General features: G+C 43.8%; 1 protein-coding gene across 3 annotated transcripts in view; it reads right to left on the minus strand.

The window, feature by feature from the left end:
- The window catches only part of SGCD (sarcoglycan delta), a 526242-nt gene that overhangs the window by 286391 nt on the left and 220747 nt on the right, over nt 1-19104 (minus strand). For 2 of the 3 annotated variants that reach the window (XM_075131239.1, XM_048860561.2), the window contains exon 2: nt 15124-15297. The exons of the other annotated variant lie outside the window; for it this stretch is intronic. The gene's annotated coding sequence lies outside the window, so the exon portion shown is untranslated. The remainder of the gene's footprint in view (nt 1-15123; nt 15298-19104) is intronic. 3 annotated transcript variants of the gene reach the window in all.

Genomic DNA, 19104 nt, shown 5'->3' on the forward strand with positions numbered 1-19104 from the left:
CTCACAATACAAATACCTTTACATCTATAAGTCTCAAATCAAGCATATTTAACGGACCAGAGTCAGTCAGGTTCTGTTGATCACTCCTAATGCTGATAAATGTTCTCCTATAACAAAAGCAACAAGAGATGTAAATACACAGCTCAACGACTAAAAGTCTTGCTGGAAAAAATGGTAATATTTACAACATTCAAGCTGTAATGTTTTCCATGCCATTTCTGCATCCACTGGAATTCAGATTATCTGCTTGGTAGTTCCCTGGTGGAAAGAGGGTGGGGGAACACAGGTAGTAAGAATTTGCATTATTTGTCTTCACCAAAAAGGATAACCATGAACTTTCAAAATACAGTCAAGAGAGGCACAAGTCCATTTACTTCTCAATTATTATTCCTGAACTCTCTCCTTCTGCTATATATTGTGTCTGGCTTTCCTGCTCACTGCACATTTTGTGCCCCTGCTTCAGAAGTACTAATGGCGGGGCCATTACTCTTGCTGCTATAGGAATAATGCAACTTTGTTACTATTATTATTAATTATTATTATTATTATTATTACAGTAGCACCTAACCCGCCCCCCCCCCCCCGGTAAGGTCAGGGCTCTATTGTAATAAACGCTGTAAAAACACAGAATAAAAAGATGGCCCTTGCCCCAAGGAATTTACAATCCAAATACGTGGATATTACTCTATTTTTAAGACAGGTGATGGCTCAGTGGACCATTTTTGGCCCTCAATCAGTTCAGCTCTGCTTTTAATTCCATGTTTCCTCCTCCTCTTTAAAAATCCATGCCCAGGGCTCCTAGGCAGAGGTGTAGACCTCTAACTGCGTAGCCATACATACGCCTAGTATTAGGTGGGGGCTATTGCGTAGTGTTTGACTTATCCAGAATCTTTGCCTGAACAGTAGCTCCCCATGTTCTTGTGTTTACTCATTGACTTCGCTCATTAACATTCTCCCATCGAGAATTGAAAAGTATTTTCCCAGTGGAAATCGTACACATGACTGCCACTTTTTTATTCTGTATGTAATGTTAGCAAATCAAAGGGTTTTCAAATGAGATCAAATAATCTAATTTTTACCTCAACTCCGTCTCCAGGACAGATTCAAAATATAACAACATTTAGATCCATGCATATACATGAATGGTCTTGTGGTTCGTGCACTAGAATGAGTCAAGATATCTGGGTTTTGGCTCTGCTACAGACCTCCTGTGTGACATTGGGCAAGTTACTTAACCAATCTGTGCCTCGGTTCCCCTCTCTCCCTCCCCGCCCCCAATAAAATGCAGCTAAAAATACCTACCTCACAAGAGGGGGTAGTGAGCATAAATTGATTCACGTTTATGAGGTGCTCAAATGCTATGATATTGAGAACCACAGAAACGCAAATAATAGATAAAATAAACCCACATCATGGTCTTTAGACAACTATCAAAAGCTTATTAGCTCCAGAACTTGAAAACCAGCTTCAAGTAGCCTCGAGTTACAGGCAAATTGCATTAATTGAAGCTGGTGAATATTTAAAGATGGGTAGCTACAGACTGACTTGCTTTTAGATACTTTTGATGCTTGGCAAAATGTCACCTTAGAAACTCAAAGCAGCCTCCCAGACACTTAGGCAATGTGAAACCCAGGCAGTCATCTTCCAGGAAGCATGGCCTGCCTGACAGGTCTTAAATGAATAAAAGTGATATTATTACAATTATCATTAGAGGGAGATGTCCCTCATCAAAATGTGTCTGGATTTTAATTGGCAAGGTCTGGGTTAATGCTGTGAAAATGCCAATGAAAGCAAAGCCTGTGGCTCAAACTAATTGTCAGCACTGAGCAACCTCAACCTCTAACCCATCACAGATTTATCACTCCATGCACACTGTACTCATGACAAGGAATGTTTGAATTAATCATTAACAATTAGAAATTCTTCCCAGACAGAAAGCAGTAAGAAAGCACGACTAACCAGAGCCCCTTTAACTTTGTCTGCAAGCTAGTAGAGAAGGAACTTAGTGCTAATGACAAGCAATCCTTTTAAAAACGCCTTGTCTTTAAGAAACATTTGTGAGGGAAATGTTTAGTACTCCTGAGAGTAAGAAGATGGAAGCACTAGTTTGAGTCAGCTGAGGTGCACCTAGGTTCATTGCCAAGATTCCTCCTACACAGCGCTGCCCAGCCCCCCTAATTCTAATTTGCAGCATTCCTCATTATTCCAACCCTGGCACCCACACAACGTACTTCAGTCTCAACTGGCAAGACCAAGCCTGTTCCAGTGTCCCCCTTTCCAACTTAGTCGATGCATCTTCTTCGACCTGCGGCTCCTGTACTATCCCAGACACTTCTGCCAATTCATCCTGACATGCAGCACCTGCTCTCCTCCGATTCCTGTGAGTCTCCTGAGCAGAGATGAAAGATGGACTGACGTGTTCCAATTTGAGTCACAGCTGTGTGGTATGGTACCGAATGACTGGGCTCCCATCACTTCCTTTGGACTATTTCACTGTCTAATAGATCGGAATGACAAGTTTTCCTTTCTTAACTTTGTCCTTCTATTCCTAGTTATACATCCGCCTTGGGAGGTTATGGAAGCTCCTTCACTGGAGGTTTTCCAAAGGAGGCTGGAGAGCCATCTGTCCTGGAGGGTTTAGACACAACAAATCCTGCATCTTGGCAGGAAGTTATCTAGATGACCCTGTGGTCCCTTCTAATCCTATGGTTCTATCTGTGTATCACACCAAATAATTCCACTCCCTGAACAACAGCGACGCTCTTCATAGATCCGCACTCTGTTACCATGTATTATTAGTATTTATACGTGTCCCCGTAGTGTCCAGAAACCCCACGGGGCTATGCACAGACACGAAGTCAAAAGACGGTCCTTGCTCCAAAGAGCTTACAAACTTGGTTTATGGCAAGAGGTAAGAAGTTCAAACAGACAGACAGAGGGGGAGAGACAAGATGACAGCGAAACCAACACGTTTTGTACAGAAAGCAATAGTTACAGCTCATCATCTGCCCGGCAATGGCAACTGCTTAGTTATTTGCTACAAAAACTTCACTCTTACTCTTTCCTCATGAATCAGTTTCTCCAGCAGCTTGATCACTTTGGCTGCTTTTCTCTAACCTCCAACATGCTAGTGTCTTTCCGGTAACATAGGACCTCCTCCAAAACTCACTGAAATCCAAGGAAAGCGTCCAGGCCTGCAGACACCAGAACCAAAGCCCAGCGCTGTTCTACCAGAGCTGTAGAGAGAAAGATTATTATTGCCCTGCTTCAGTCAACAACAAAACAACACTCAGAAACCAGTTCTCAGTCACGTATCATCCTCTGAGCTCTGTTATGGAGCTGTGCAGTCAGCATTATTTTTCAGACCTACTCTAGTACAAAAATGGATATTGTAATGTTCATGAGCATTGCCAAAGTCACGTGTTTTATTTATATTTATTTCATTCCAGTACGTTAACAGAGCGCACAGAACCTCAGGGGCATTGCCAGGCCTCCGGCCAAAAGCTGAGTGCCTCCAGGACCTGATAAAGGTGAGAAGTCTGCCAACGCAACGGCATGCTTCACAGCGTTGTTTTTATTGCCCATACAATCCTTCTCCTTAATGTTTGGGCTCGTGACTTCTCCATCCATGTCGATTACAGTTTCATCATTACACAGCCTGAGTGCACAGAAACAAATGAGATTGCTCCCTCCAGTCCACGCCTATTATATTACACTAGATGCAAGACTATAATTCTTTATAATTCTACACTAAAACTGAAAGGAAAAGTAATGCTGGGAATAAAGAAAATAGGGAAAGGAAGCGGCAAAGGAATCATGGGCCAAAGGAATCATGGGCCAAATCCTCAGATTGAATAAAGTGACATCGGTCCCCTGAAGCTAACAGCCACTGTAATTGATTAGCTTGAAGTAAATGCAGCTATGTTGATCCACCTGGCCCAAATGTGGAGAGAGGGAATAGACAACTGAAAACAGCCCGTTATAATCAGGTTACTGGACAAGAAGAAACTCATACAATTACAACACTCCGGCCACACAATGCTAACCGTGAATTCAGTCAGACTGAGCTCCCAGTGGGGAATGAACAAAAAATTACCAAGCTTTGTTGTCTATGCACTTCCATGCCATCCATCATAGAGAAATAGGCAATGCGGTTTCCACTGGCTTCCTTCCCAGCGCTCCAAGGGAAGCTCTGTGGTGCGCTTTACACAAAGGGACAGCAGTGGGCTGTTGGCTTCAAAACCCTTTGTTTCTCCCAAATATGAAAGACAGTAGGTCACTTCTCTTTCCACCCATCACCAGGTATTCAGCTTTTTTGGTTGTGCTATTTTCGACACATTCTTTTCAAACCACAGACTTAAAAGTAAGCATTCCTATTAAAATTATATCAACAAGGAAAATAGCTCGCTATTTAACATTTATTTTGCTTTTCATGTGGCCATACACAATCCCCCTACCATTCCCATTTCTTTTCAGTATGGTTGTGCTTTTTCCCCATAAGAGTAAAATGTCTTTGCAATAACTTATTAGACATCTTAATCTAAGCACAGCAGGTCTGAGCTTCCAAACATAGGTCCCAATGCTACAAGGCAACTACCAGGATCCGGGTTAAAGTGTTAGGAAGAAGTCCATGCAAGCAAACAGCAGGTTGGGGGCAGCAGATGAGCTCAGGGAGGAAGCTCAAGTTGTGGTCCAGATCCTCACCCGGAGCAAATCAGTGTAACTCCAACTTAACACGTGACTAGTCCGATTGGAAGCTCTGCTGACTTACCCCAGCTGGGGCTGGAGTACTTTCACATTTAGTAACATCTTCAGTATTTATTGTAGTGTTTCATTCAGGATATGTTAGTTCTGAGTCAGTAACTGTTTCCATTGTAAAAAAGAGTTCGGGGGATTGTAGCCCTGCTGTTTCGTATGCACTGGGCTGAAGGACTGAATGGCACAAAGTCCATTCTACTGTGAAAAGAGGCTCCACATAGCAGCAAGGTTCCATGCCTCTTTAGCACAGACCAACACCACAGTTGCGCAAGGGCTGTTTCTGTTACACATTTCAGATACCTTTCCAGCTTGCTCTGAAGTCAATGGAATTGCTCAAATGTGTAAAGTGAAGCATATGCATATCTGTTTGTTTGGATGGGGCCTTAGACTATCTTGGGTCTGAGAAATTAACTTTCAGAGCAACCTTCTTTGATGTCAGTTTTGAATGGCTACAAGGATTTTCCAAAACCCAAACTTCTCTAAGCTCTCCCATGCGTAATGCATAACTACCAAAGAAAGTATGTCCTTGGCATTCAAATAGACTACATGCACTGTGTCAATTCCCCAAAGCTCAACTAACACTACAAGAATAGGGCAGGTAATTAGAGAGTTCGGCTGGAATCTAGACTATAAAAAGAGTTAAAGCTTTCAGCAATTATTTTTGTTATCGTTAAAACAGTGAGTTCATTCTGGGATACAACTGTTCATTTATGTAATTAAATTTCAGTCTATATGGTGTCTGTCAAGCATTTTAATTATTTTTTTCTCGTCACTGGCTAGCTTTTGTGGCTCATTATGAAACAAATGGCATGTCATCCTAATGGGAGTTTTCTCATTAACTCTCAAATGTGAACAGCTTCATAAGACCCCCCATAACTCATCGGCTTATGAGGTGCCAGCTAATAATAAAGGCACCATCATAAAGCAAAGCACCACACGAAGCTGCACTTGGGAGGACAATGTTTTTACAGACTCCTATGGGATGGACCCACCTTAATTGTAAAATTTCACTTTCAAACAGCACTCTTTAGGTTTCTTGATGTGGTTTCCTTTTGAATAGCCCAGAGATCATATTACTGTTGGTTTGCATGTGTGTTATATTGGTGGTGGCGTTATGCTGAAAGATGCTAATGGATGCCAGCTGGTGAGTCTTAGCCCCGGTCTACACTATGGGATTAGGTCAAATTTAGCCGCATTAGGTCAATTTAAAAACGACTGCGTCCACACAACCAACCCCATTCCATCGACCTAAAGGGCTCTTAAAATCAACTTCTGTACTCCTCCCCGACGAGGGGAGTAGCGCTAAAATCAACCTTGCTGGGTTGAATTTGGGGTTGTGTGGATGCAAATCAACGGTACTGGCCTCCAGGAGCTATCCCAGAGTGCTCCATTGTGACCGCTCTGGACAGCACTTTGAACTCTGATGCACTAGACAGGTACACAGGAAAAGCCTGGGAACTTCTGAATTTCATTTCCTGTTTGCTCAGCGTGGTGAATTCAGCAGCACAGGTGACCGTGCTGTCCCCCCAGAATCATAGAGCTTAGAATGTTTCTACGCTCCCCATATCATCTCCATCCCCGAGGTTATCGCAGATTAGAAGGCAAAAAAAACGCACTCGCAATGACATGTTTTCTGAGCTCATGCAGTCCTCCCCCACTGATAGGGCACAACTTAATGCATAGAGGCATTCTGTGGCAGAGGCCAGGAAAGAATTAAGTGAACACGAAGAGCGGATGGAGAACACGATGCTGAGGCTAATGGGGGAGCAAACGGACATGATGAAGCATCTGTTGGAGCTACAGGAAAACCAACAGGAGCCCAGACCCCCGCTGCATCCACTGTATAACCGCCTACCCTCCTCCCCATGTTCCATAGCCTCCTCACCCAGATGCCCAAGAATGCATGGGGGTAGGGGGGTGGGCAGCGCTCCAGACACCCAGCCACTCCACTCCAGAGGATGGCCCAAGCAACAGAAGGCTGCCATTCAAACAGTTTGATTTTTAGTGTGGCTACAATAAGCAATGTGGCCTTTTCCTTCCCTCCTCCCCCATCCCACCCAGGCTACCTTGTCCGTTATCTCATGTTTTTTAAATTGATAAAGAAAGAATGCATGGTTTCAAAACAATAGTTACTTTATTTCAAAGGGGGGAGGGTGGTTGGCTTACAGGGAATTAAAATCAAGAAAGGGAGTGGGTTTGCATCAAGGAGAAACACACAACTGTCACACCGAAGCCTGGCCAGTCATGAAACTGGTTTTCAAAGCCTTTCTGATGCGCAGCGTGCCCTGCTGTGCTCTTCTAATCACCATGGTGTCTGGCTGCTCAAAATCGGACGCCAGGAGATTTGCCTCAACCTCCCACTCCGCCATAAATGTCTCCCCCTTACTCTCACAGATATTATGGCGCACACAGCAAGCAGCAATAACAATGGGAATGTTGGTTGCACTGAGGTCTGACCAACAGCGCCAGCAAGCTTTTAAACATCCAAATGCACATTCTATCACCATTCTGCACTTGCTCAGCATACAGTTGAACTGCTCCTCACTACTGTCCAGGCTTCATGAGCCATGGGAGCAAGGGATAGGCGTGACCATGGGGTGCTGCCAGCTGGGAGAGCAGCCTGAGGCAGAAGCCTCCAGCTCGCAGGAGAGCAGAGTTGCAGCGGAAGCCATGCACCATGCCCTGGAGGTTGCTAGGAGCCAGGCAGGCAAGACGTTCCCAGAACCCCCAGCCAAGCTACTTGTCCGACGTGGACGGCTACCAGTCCTACTGCACTGTCTTCTGCAGAGTTGCAGGAGAGCAGAGGTGCAGCGGAAGTGGTGGAGCCGTACACCATGGACGAGGGCTACAACATTGTTAAGGTACTGTCAACTGTACAAACAGTAAGTATTCTGGAGTCCCGTTGGTTGGAAAGAAGGCATAGCATTTTAGTTACCTGTGCAAGACTTCAGCTGAAGCCAGGTCTACACTAAGGTACTTCACTGGTATAGCTATACCTGTATACTATACTGGAAAGCATGCCAAGTGTGGACCCAGATACATCAGCAAAGCAGTGCTTTGTACCGACAGACTAATGCCCCACATTCTCCACAAGTGAAGCAAGCTCTTCCAGTAAAAGTGTAGTGTTGCCAGTATAATTGCATCTACACTAGGGGCTTCTGCCAGCACAGCTCTGTCAGGCAAGGACCACACCTCTTCATACCCCTAACCATAGAGCTATGCTGGCAGCAGTCTGTAGCGTAGACATGCCTTAAGACATTAATGTGCTCAGACTTCTAGAAAGACCTCAAATCAGATATTCTCAGACTGGGCATGCATCGATGTTTAGCAGGGATGTTAGCATAGTCATTCCCATGCTAGTCACTGGATACCCATACTTAGGTCAACAACTTTGGGTGATCCACCCCCAACTAAGGAGATCACTGGGTTGGTCTGCGGTAGCTGATGCATGTGGGCATGTTCTTCCCCCTCGCTCTGCTCTATTTCTGGCCGACTTTGTTCTTGCATCAAAACAAATAGGACAGTTCTCAATGCCCTTCCTATGCACAAGCATCAAGCAGGCAGCTGCGGAAAAAAAGAACAGCCTAACGTGCAGGCCTGAGTCCTGAACTGCTGAAACTGGTATAGTCCTTTAGCCTTGACTCTGGCCATTTAAGCAGCCCCTTGGGAATGCTTTTCCAACAGGTTCTTGAAGTTTTTGTAGCAGTCTTAAAAAATGATGGAACACAAGAACTATTCACTCTGAGCTCAGAGTGCAAGTGGAAAATATGGAATTTAATTCAGGTTTTCAGATTTCAAACTGCAGAGGGTTCTCCCTGTTTAAATGGAAAGGATCTTGAACTACTAAGATAGCAAAAGCCATAACGTAGCATCAATGGCCCATTTTGTTTATATTTTTCGGTGGAGAAGCCCAAAGTGCAACTTTTCCCTGTTATTTATTGACTGACTGACAATAAAGAAGACTACGGAGGGGGAAAAAAGAGGGAGAAAGGGGAGGATTTTGAGAGCTTGTATCTTCAGCTATGTAACTTTTTTTTTTTGACCACTAGGTAATACAAAACAAAAAGAGAGAGAGAGAGAGAGAGAGACACCCATGCAAATACCCCAGTTCCAAACACTCCTGACCTTTGCATCTTGAGGTTCATGTCTATTAAGGACCATACTGGACCTGCAATTTGGGGAAGAGTGCAAGGAGCAAAAGCCAGACACAGCTGCAATCCTTGTATTCCCTTGAGCAGAAGGGAGGCAATTGCTATTGAAGAGGGCAGAGAAGAGGCAGGCTAATGAAGCAATGGAAACGACCAGTGAGGGAGAGGAGTTCAAACTGTGCCTTCTTAAGGGGCAGCAGCCTCCGAGTTGTCCTTGTGAATATGGGAATTCTGCTCCTCTGAGCAATCATTACAGAGGTGTGACTGTGCTCCACCAACATAAGCCTATGTCTACACACAGTAAAGTCTATGATGTATAGTGAAGTGGACACAGCTGCCCGATTTAAGGGTAATCTAGACATTGCTACAGCTGCAGATGCAGCAGAAAGTGTACTCAAACGTCCTGAATGACCAACCCCAGTCCTGCTCCTGAAGCTCTCCCTCAGGTCCTGCTCAGGCAAAATTCCCATTGTTTCAGGAACGAATCCACAATATTCTCATCTGTTTCTGGAACACAGGACAGAGAACTTGGACAACAGAACTGGCTTGAGCACAGGGCAGGAGGATGGCAGAGCATAATTAATTTTCCACTCTGAATATTGGCTGCCCTCCTCTTTGCCATGCTCTGAACTGTGAACCACCACTTGGACTCTCACTGAATGTGTTTCCAAGCATGAGTTTGCAGTAGAGCGTGAAGCATCACACTATCAATTATTAGTATTATTTAACATCTAGCTGCAGGTTAGGCAATAGAATACATTCACCCCAGAGTGCAAAGTGCTGTAAAAACACACAATTCATGACAGTCCCTGCATCAATGAGCCTACCATCTAAAAGACAAGACATAACACATGGAAGAGATTAACAAGCAAGCCAGGATACAGGTGGGGGAGGCAGATGGCCAAAGGCTGATAGCAGATTGGGAGTTAGTCGAGCCAGGTAGTTTCCGAAATGCCTTTGGGCCCATTGTAAAAAAAGGGAGCGTTTGTCTTCGTTTCTACTCAGAGGCTCATTCAGAGAACAAGGAGCTGAGGTGGTGGAAAGAACTGGCACATCATTCACAGGAAAGGAACTTTCCTTCATTTTTTTTTTTTTAACTCAGTATTTGCAATTTGTAAGAAAGTCGTCAAGCTCCTCCACTGCTAGGATAAAAAGTAATTAAAACCAGATTTTCAACTCATTGTAAAAATAACGTAAAACATGTCATCTAGGAGAAAATAAACTCTGGCCTCATTATATTTTCTGAAGCAACACTGCATCTGCAAGCCATGAGGTCCTGAAGAGAGAACACTGGACTGCAGTCAGGGGACAACCTCAGATCTATTCCTGTGAGAGTCATTGTTCTGCCCTCTGACCTGGGGCAAGCCAATTAACCTCTGTCTTCCTGTCCATGCCTTTACTGTCCTGTCTACTTAGTATGTAAGCTCTCCGGGGCAGGAATTGTCTCTTCTGTGTACAATGGGCCCCTGACCTTGTTATATATTATTTGTCTTACCAACACCACGTACCAAGAACAGAGTATGCTTTATGGTATTTTCAAGTATAGGTCAAAGGACTATATGACTGCCATCAAGATATCATTTGTTTCTTGATAGATTTCTTTCAAGGTCCATGTTAGGTTTAGAATTCCTTATAAATTCATCTTAGTTCCACCGATGATATCCTTGCTCACTCAACTGAAATATTTGTTATTAGAGAATGTGCTTCAATATACATCAGTGGAACAGAGTCAGAGAAAGCCCCATGAGGACAGGTTGGGTGAACAGGGCTGCAACAGTCGTGCCATTGGAAGACTTGATATGTTCGCAGCAAGGCTGCTGATCTTCCAAGAATATACAAAGAATATAAATAAAAGCCAAAGCATATAAAAGCCATCCTATTTCCACACCCTAGAAAACTATGTCCAGAAAAGTCCTTGAAAAGATTCACGTGAATATTTTTACTTGTATAAAAATGCTGCATGCCTTTATTCGTGAGATACACACACAGGAAAAGATACTGTATACAGGCCTACTTCCCTAGAACAAAGTCTTTGAAGTGCTAAAATTTAATCAGCAATTGTAGGAAAGCATTCACTCAAAATGCTTTTGCTATTGTTTTGGAAATCTGAGGTGGTTTAAACTGGTACTGCCCTGACTTATATTGAACTCGTTGAATAAACTGAAATGAAGAAAATATTCTTTCTGCATGTGCATTGGAGGCTACTGGTGTCACAATCTGGTTTAGCACGTAAACAAACATGGTTAGAGGTGTTTAGCCAGTGACTGCCACCAGTTCAGTGATTTAACTGTCTCTAAAACTTCAGCAGCAAACATCGTACTGCTTAACGTTATTCTTTTCCTTTCGTGTAAATGATTTTAATATATTTTAGTAAATTTAAATCTCAATGTAGGCTGTCACAATTTCAAATTAAATTTTCAAAAGGTGTATTTTTAAAAATAAACCTGTATTTAAATTAAAAAAATCTGATTAAAAAAATTTTAAAGACCGATTTTTATCCATCATATAAGCGAAGGTTAAACTCCGATAATGACTTCACCTGAAAAAGGGGAACATGTCCAAGAATCAATGTTCCAAAGACAATTAACTGCTATACGAGCTATAAAACACATCAAATGAACACAGATTATTTCACTTATACTTGCAAGATAAAATTTAATAACTACATTTAATGGGTACTTAAAAAAACAATTTCCTATGTATTAATTAAATGCGCTTCTTCAGCAGAAAAGAGATTTTTAAAGGGTTATATAATCCCTACCAATCTAACAACAAGCAATTTGAAGACAAAATATTAGTGTGTGCGTTATCCGTAGATCAGTTTAAAAAAATTCCGTACGCAAGATTATCAGCAGCACAATTACATGTGTTGTTAAAATGAAACCAGTCTGTCACACATGAGCAAGCAACAGCGTGTTGCAAAGATGAATGTCTTCAGCTAAGCGTTATTCAGACAGATGGTGTCATCTCCACTAAAGTTACACAGCAAGTGGTGAAATACTCAGGACTTGGGGCTGGCTATGGTTGTAACCTGATTGCTGTAGCTTCAGTTCCATGGGGAACTGAGGTATGAGAAAGACAATTCCCTGATTCTGCAGTAGTTTTTATTCCAGAAAGGCACAAATGCAGCCAACAGCTGCTTTGGGTTATGGGAGGAACCAAAGGTGAGGACCTTGCAGCCAGACTTGTTTCCCACCTGTGCATTCCTTTGCTTCTACAGCAGTCTCACAGGGGCATTGTAATCCCTTACCCGATGATCCTTTCACTGCTGCTCCGGGAATTTATAGAGCGGTATAAGGAAGGGTACAAAAAGGAAAGATGGTACAGTGATTAGAGTGGGAGCCTGGGACTAAGGAGACCCAGGCTCAATTCCCATCTCTGTCACAAATGTCCGGTGTGACCTCAAACAAGCTTCTGAGCCTCAGTTTCCCATCTCTAAAAGGGGGACAACAACACTTCCCTACCTCCCGAGGATGTTGCTAGGTTAGGTTAAAGATTGTGAGGTACTCAGAGACTACGGTATTGGGGGGGGGGGATATAAGTGCCTGGAATGGATGGATTGGATGTAAAATAGCAGCACTGCCAATTCTCATGATTTTAGCATGAGTCTCACAATGTGTGGGGTTTTCCTTAAAACTCCAGACCCCAGATTCTTGTGGTTCCCTGCGAATCTCTGCTTTCATTTTCAAATAAAGTTTCCAGCTCTCATGACCGCAGAGAAAAGTTTAAAAGGTGACCCAAGTGCAGTCTAAAAGCTCAGAAGCCTGAAGGCAAATAAAAAGCACCCCCAGATGATCCTTTTGAAATCCCCCAGATGATCCTCCTATTATTTTGGGACCTGACTCATGATTCTGGAATGCTTGAGGTCGGAAATACTGAAATGGGAACAAGCAGTTCCTAGGGCAAATGCAGAATAAAGCTGCAGAGGGGAAACACTTTCTTAGGAAAGTTCTTATGCCTATCCAGCAGACCCCAGGAAGTTCCACCAATTCTGCACCAGCATCATTCTCCAGTCAGAGCGGGCAAAATGATTCATTCCGGGCAACCTCTTGTTGGCCTTGCAAAATTCTACTTGTGCTCATGGCCGGGGTGAATAAGCTTTTTGGATAGGCATCATTAACAAGATGATAATGGTCAGGTGGATAGCTCTTGGGCATGGGCTAGTAAATTGTCATAACAGACCACAAGGCCATTTAATGCTATTGCATAGATCCTGGATCAAAGCTAGAAAGCCAGCAGCCAGTGCGTTATAACACTTCACTAGGGTTGCAGGGTATTTGTCTGTTTGTTTCCTTTTCTGCATGAAAATCAGATAATGATCCTCAAAGCCTGGCGACAGTTCACTGCCCATCCTCCGGTGCCTTGAGCTTTCCCATGGCAGAGCAGTCAGCAAAATACACACCCGAAGATTTACATGCTTTCACTTACAAATATAAAAGAGAAATGTGCAATAAAACAAATTGATTTGATTTCCAGGCTACAGCTGTGTAAAATATTTCCCTTTAGGATTGAAAGCGTTCCCTTGATTGCAAAATACTCCACCTTTAGCCTTCGTCTCCAGACAATGTACTCACAAGGTTAGCAGCGACTCCTGTCATCATGACCGGGCACTATTTAGACAGATTAAAAAGCTTACAATACTTACTATTAAATGGCAGGAATTTCCATGGGAGTTTGTTTGTAAATAGCGTAGACAATCCTGCATAGTATGTGGAGCACTGCATTTGACTGTATCAGTTCAGATGCTTGAGGAATCAGAGAACAATGCATCAGTGAACGGCAGTGCAGAGAACTACAAAATACATGTGTAGCCATGCCCTGGCATTGGCTGCTCATATTGGTCTTGGGACTTAGCCCTGGTGTTATAATTCAGCCTCACCATGCATTGGGGGCAACAACATCACAGTATCACAAACAATGTCACATTAGAACTGGGGCAATTCCATTCCGCCCCATAATTTCTCTCTCATTCCTTTCTCCCTACCCCGGGCCCTGGGAGTGAAGGGATTGTCTTTCATTTCCCTCATCAATCCTTTCTCCTTTTCGCTGCACTGAAGATAGAAGAGGAGCTACCCGCAGCTCTGAACCAGTCACTGTCTTATGTGGAACCCACTCTTGTGATCTGTAGGTCTATTGCCAGGCCAATGGTCAAATCCAGCGAGCAAACTATGATCTATACAGACTATAGCGTGGGCATAGACAGTTTGAAATCGTGTTAGTCTTGTAGACATATTTCTATACTGCAGCCATTCCAAAACTGAATGTAATCTGTATGCAAATGTTACAAATGGAACTCCAGTGAGGTATCTGAATTAAATTTCACTATTTACAGAACAAGTGGGATTAGTCTGATCACACCAAAAGAATTAATGTAAGAGAACTCTTGGAGGCTTTAAAAATATATGAAAATCTAATTTCTGTTTGGATTTTTCAACACTCCTACATTAAGCTTGAACACTGCATTGCTACTGCAGAGTGTGTAGGAAGTGTCTCTCTTGTTCAGATATTAATGAGAACAAAACACATGTACTTTTTACGACTTTATCATTTGATACAAATCCATGTAGACCTAGGAACTAAGGTTTTGCATTCACACTTCCAAAGCTTTTTAAATAAAACTTTTCAATTGATGATCCAAAAATATAAATAAATAAACCCAATTTCCTCCCTGGAAATAACTTGAATTACACAAAAGGAGATGGGTTGTCATAGATTGTGTTCTTCTAAGTGTTTCCCTACACCTGCGACTCTGGACGGTTTGCTCTATGCCATGTGAGTTTCTGCTCCAACATCAGAATCTGCACACAACAAATACATGAGCCTCCTATCCAAGGGACTATCACGTAACAAACCGGTATAGTAAATTTCATCCTAGGCCAACAATGTTGAAATACAAGTGACAAAGAAGAGTATGGCTTTTGGAGAAATGATCCCTCTTTTCTTTATTTTTTACGTTTGGCTTCCCCCCCCCCCCCCCCCCCGACCTTCTAATCTTCAGATATTAGTGGTTTTCAAAATGTACTTCATCCACACAGTGACTTTAAAAGCACCTTAACCTTGCAAAGTATTCTCTGAATCAAGGAGTACAGGGCATTCACTGAGGCAGTTTGTGGGCTGCATTTACCTACATGTAAATATGCAGAACCATAGTTACAAGTGCCATAAGCAGATGTTCAGAAAACATATAGGAATGCAAACAAAGGCAAAAATCACATACCTTAGCAAACCTGATGGTTCCGAATTCTGGAGACAATTTAGTTTCGGAGCAACATTGGAGTGAAAGGAAGTTCCTCAGGCTACCACCAACTGGAAGTCCTTTTTAAGTCCCACACAGGCTCCAGCTCAGCCTTCTGTATGTATGTCCCTGAGGATGCTGCAGTATCCTCCAGTTCTTTGGAGCCGGAGCAGAAAAGATGTCATTCAGAAAGAGAAAAGAGAAGAAGGTGTGGCATTAAATTCTAGGGTCAGTCATTCAGCAGGTTCAGAATAGAATGTAAGACAACATCTGATAGCAATGAAATGTCAAGCCAGGACAAAGAGTCTGTGACAAGCCATCATGTTTGGCACCTTTTCAGGGAAATCTTTGAATTCAAGAACTGTGGCACAGAACTATTTTGGCTTTATGGTGTTTTAACTGTGTCCCTAAACTAGGAAATGAATGCCAGCCTGGATGCACTTTATGTCAGTCTGAGATCACAGAAGTACAGTAACACTCCTGCATAACTTTAGAGAACATTCTTATTCATTACAGTCTTTCACTGGGAGAACAGAACGTTCAAACTAAGGGGATTTAAAGTTAAGAACACTGACAAAAACTCAAGCAAACAACACTTCAATGCACTTGTACAGTGCAGTTCGTTCACAGATCTCAAAGCTCATAAGGAAACGTTAATTAATTAGGCCTTATGACATAGAATCATAGAGGATTAGGGTCTGAAGAGACCTCAGGAGGTCATCTAGTCCAACCCCCGGCTCAAAGCAGGACCAATCCGAACGAAATCATCCCAGCCAGCGCTTTGTCAAGCCGGGTCTTAAAAACCTCTGAGGATGGAGATTCCACCATCTTCCTCAGTAACCCATTCCAGTGCTTCACCACCCTCCTAGTGAAATAGTGTTTCCTAATATCCAACCTAAATCTCCCCTGCTGCAACTTGAGACCATTGCTTCTTGTTCTGTCATCTGCCACCACTGAGAACAGCCGAGCTCCATCCTCTTTGGAACCCCCCTTCAGGTAGTTGAAGGCTGTAATCAAATCCCCCCGCTATGAGTTAGCTACTGTTGGCCAAAATGTTCAAAAATGGGTACCCGACAGGCACCTGAAATCATTTGATTGTCGAAAAAGCTCCACGCCCAGCAGCACCCACTCACACAGCTGGGAGTTTTCAACGCTTCTGAAACATCGGGTCACTTTGATTAGGTGCCTAACCACAGGCAGTGGGGTTTGAGAAATTCGGCCTGAGCAATTTACTGGAAATCACACCTCAAGCGGGGGGAAGGGCTTGGAAAAGGAGTCAGGAAGTCTAACCCCCATTTTTATTGTTAGTTATTGGTATTAGAAAAGCAGTTAAAGGCCCAAACCAAAATCAAGAGCTCCACTGTGCTGCCAACGCTGTACACACATCTTAAGAGACAGTCCTTGCCCTAACTAATTACTATCTAAACAGACAAGACATATAAGGTGTAGGAGTAGCAGAGCTGGTGGACAGAATCTAAGTCTCCTAAATCCCAGTCCGGTGCTTTTTCTGATGGACCTTGCAGCCTCTGCCCCAGTTTGAACGTCTGGGTACCCTTGCCTCAACGGCTGCAATGATACAGATACGCATGATCTAGATACGTCCTGCAGCCATGGTGTAGGCTGGTGGACCAGTCATCAGCATGGGACAGACAATCAGCCACACCCAGGTCAGTTTGTCACCCTCACCTCAGGGCCCTGTTTATTCTTCAAAAACAATAAATAAAAGGGAACATGAAACAAGAAAATCAAGCAACTGTCCTGCTCCCCATCGAGACTGTGGGGTGCTCTGGCCTCTGGCAGCTTAATGGTCAGAACTCCCCCCTCCCAAGACTTGCCCTCTTGCAGCCTTCTGTCCCCCCACAGCCCTCTTCTCTAGGCTCATCATGGAGCTGGGCCCTTCAGTTATATCCCCTGACTATGAATCCTCAGCCCAGTCACTCAATGCTGTCCATTTGGGCTCTTCTCCAGAACAGGGCTAGCTGCTCCCCAGCCCCCCTGGCCTTTAAAAGAGGGCTGGGTGCTCTGTTGCACTCTACTTCTGAGATAACACAGCCTGTCACATCTGTAACTTAGTCTGAACATGGCTGCAGGAAAGATGGACAGATGCTAGTTTTATGCCAGGAATAGTCAGAAAAAGAGGAGAAGACAAAACCAACAAAAACATACTACTTGCAGACAGTTCCAAAGGGGTCAAGTCTGAATCAGCAGCCCCAGAGCACAATGCTCATTACATCCTCCCACAGATTCCCCCAACACACACACACACCCCCACACCCCAACTGGGCTAAAGAGATGTAGAAAACTGACTCAGTCAACCAGCAATGGAAAAGCAAACCCAGGGGGGTGTGAAGCGAAGGGGCAGGGGAGTGAAAGGATGAAAGCGTCCGCACCTCAGCTTGGAGGCAGAGCAGTTGTATCAATCCTAGCAGTGAGAGGAAGTCCACTTGGTAACCAGAGCCACTGTGGAACCCATGCCCAGGGGCATGCAATCTGCTCTGCCCCCTGAGTAACCCCTTTTTCTTCAGCAGGGCTGCTCGTGGTGCGAGCTGCAACATGAGCTAAGGTGGCAGAGTCCAACCCCACGTTTGCCAGCAGTTTGTGTGTCGAGAAGGGCTTTAAAGGGAAGTGTTATTTGTATTTGCCAGACTGCTTCCCTTCTGTCATCCTGTGGGCTCAGGTAGGGAGGCAGAAAAGTAGAACAGCTTCAAATCTTATATTCCTTGCCAACACAGGCGTAAAGCCCTACCTCTCAAACACCATTTGTAGAACCAGTCTGGCAACGTGAGACTGAAGTGGATGTGACGTGTAGGAATGGCTGACGCTGCAGAAGCTTGGTCTGGGAGCAGTAGTGAGATCTAGTGCCTCTACTTTTAAGTGAAAAGAAAAGGAGTACTTGTGGCACCTTAGAGACTAACCAATTTATTTGAGCATGAGCTTTCGTGAGCTACAGCTCACTTCATCAGATGTTTACCGTGGAAACTGCAGCAGACTTTATATACACACAGAGAATATGAAACAATACCTCCTCCCACCCCACTGTCCTGCTGGTAATAGCTTATCTAAAGTGATCAACAGGTGGGCCATTTCCAGCACAAATCCAGGTTTTAAGTGATGTTTATCTTTGGGGACCAGAAATGTGATTACTTCCATTTGTTTCCTGAAAGTTGCAATGCAAAAAAAAGGAAAAGAAAAAAGACTTTATTTCCCCTCTTTTTACTTTCAATGGAGCTGAAAGGCAAAAGACCAAACTTGACAACGGGACTAGACTGTCATTGTAAGCTGAGTCTGAGAGCCCTGCTTCTGGTGGGGAATGATATGTTTTTTGGAAGTCTCGATTTACCGCAGCCTGCCAATGCTCATCGTAAGCAAAGCCCCTGGGTGAGGAGGACTTGGCACATTGCCTTAATGCACTGCAATGCATGCACTCAGAGTTTCTGTTGTGTCTGAATTCCTGCACTGCTGGGTGGATCATAAATTATGGTGCAGGCAGGAGTGTGCTTTCAGCTTTTGGCAAAGAGCAGACACCTTCCCTTCGTCCTAACCACTACCGTTACGGGAATAAGAACATGGCAGCAGGTACTGGAAAACGCTGCTGCAGATTTCATCCAAGCATTCACCCGAGCCAGCTGTTGGGAGGATATATCAGGTGTTACTACACTTCAGCACTGCGGGGTGGGGACACAATGGGAAAAATAACTTCAGTCAAATTAAAAAGTAATGACTGCATACAACTGCCATCTCTCCAGCTCCCATTTCAAGTGTCTGTGATGGTGGAACATCCACATGGAGTATAATCAAATGCAAACGGTTATGAGCGCTAAGCAAGTGCATCAATTCCAATGCAACATGCCTGGGCTGCATTTGAAGAATTTCTATTACACAGATATAGACGGATGCAGGCAAGGAAATAGTTTCTGTCCAACGATATAGTTGGGGTTATGTTTCTATGTTACAGGTTCCTGG

The sequence above is a fragment of the Caretta caretta genome, chromosome 8, assembly GCF_965140235.1.
Source record: "Caretta caretta isolate rCarCar2 chromosome 8, rCarCar1.hap1, whole genome shotgun sequence".
NCBI classification, from domain to species: Eukaryota; Metazoa; Chordata; order Testudines; family Cheloniidae; genus Caretta; species Caretta caretta.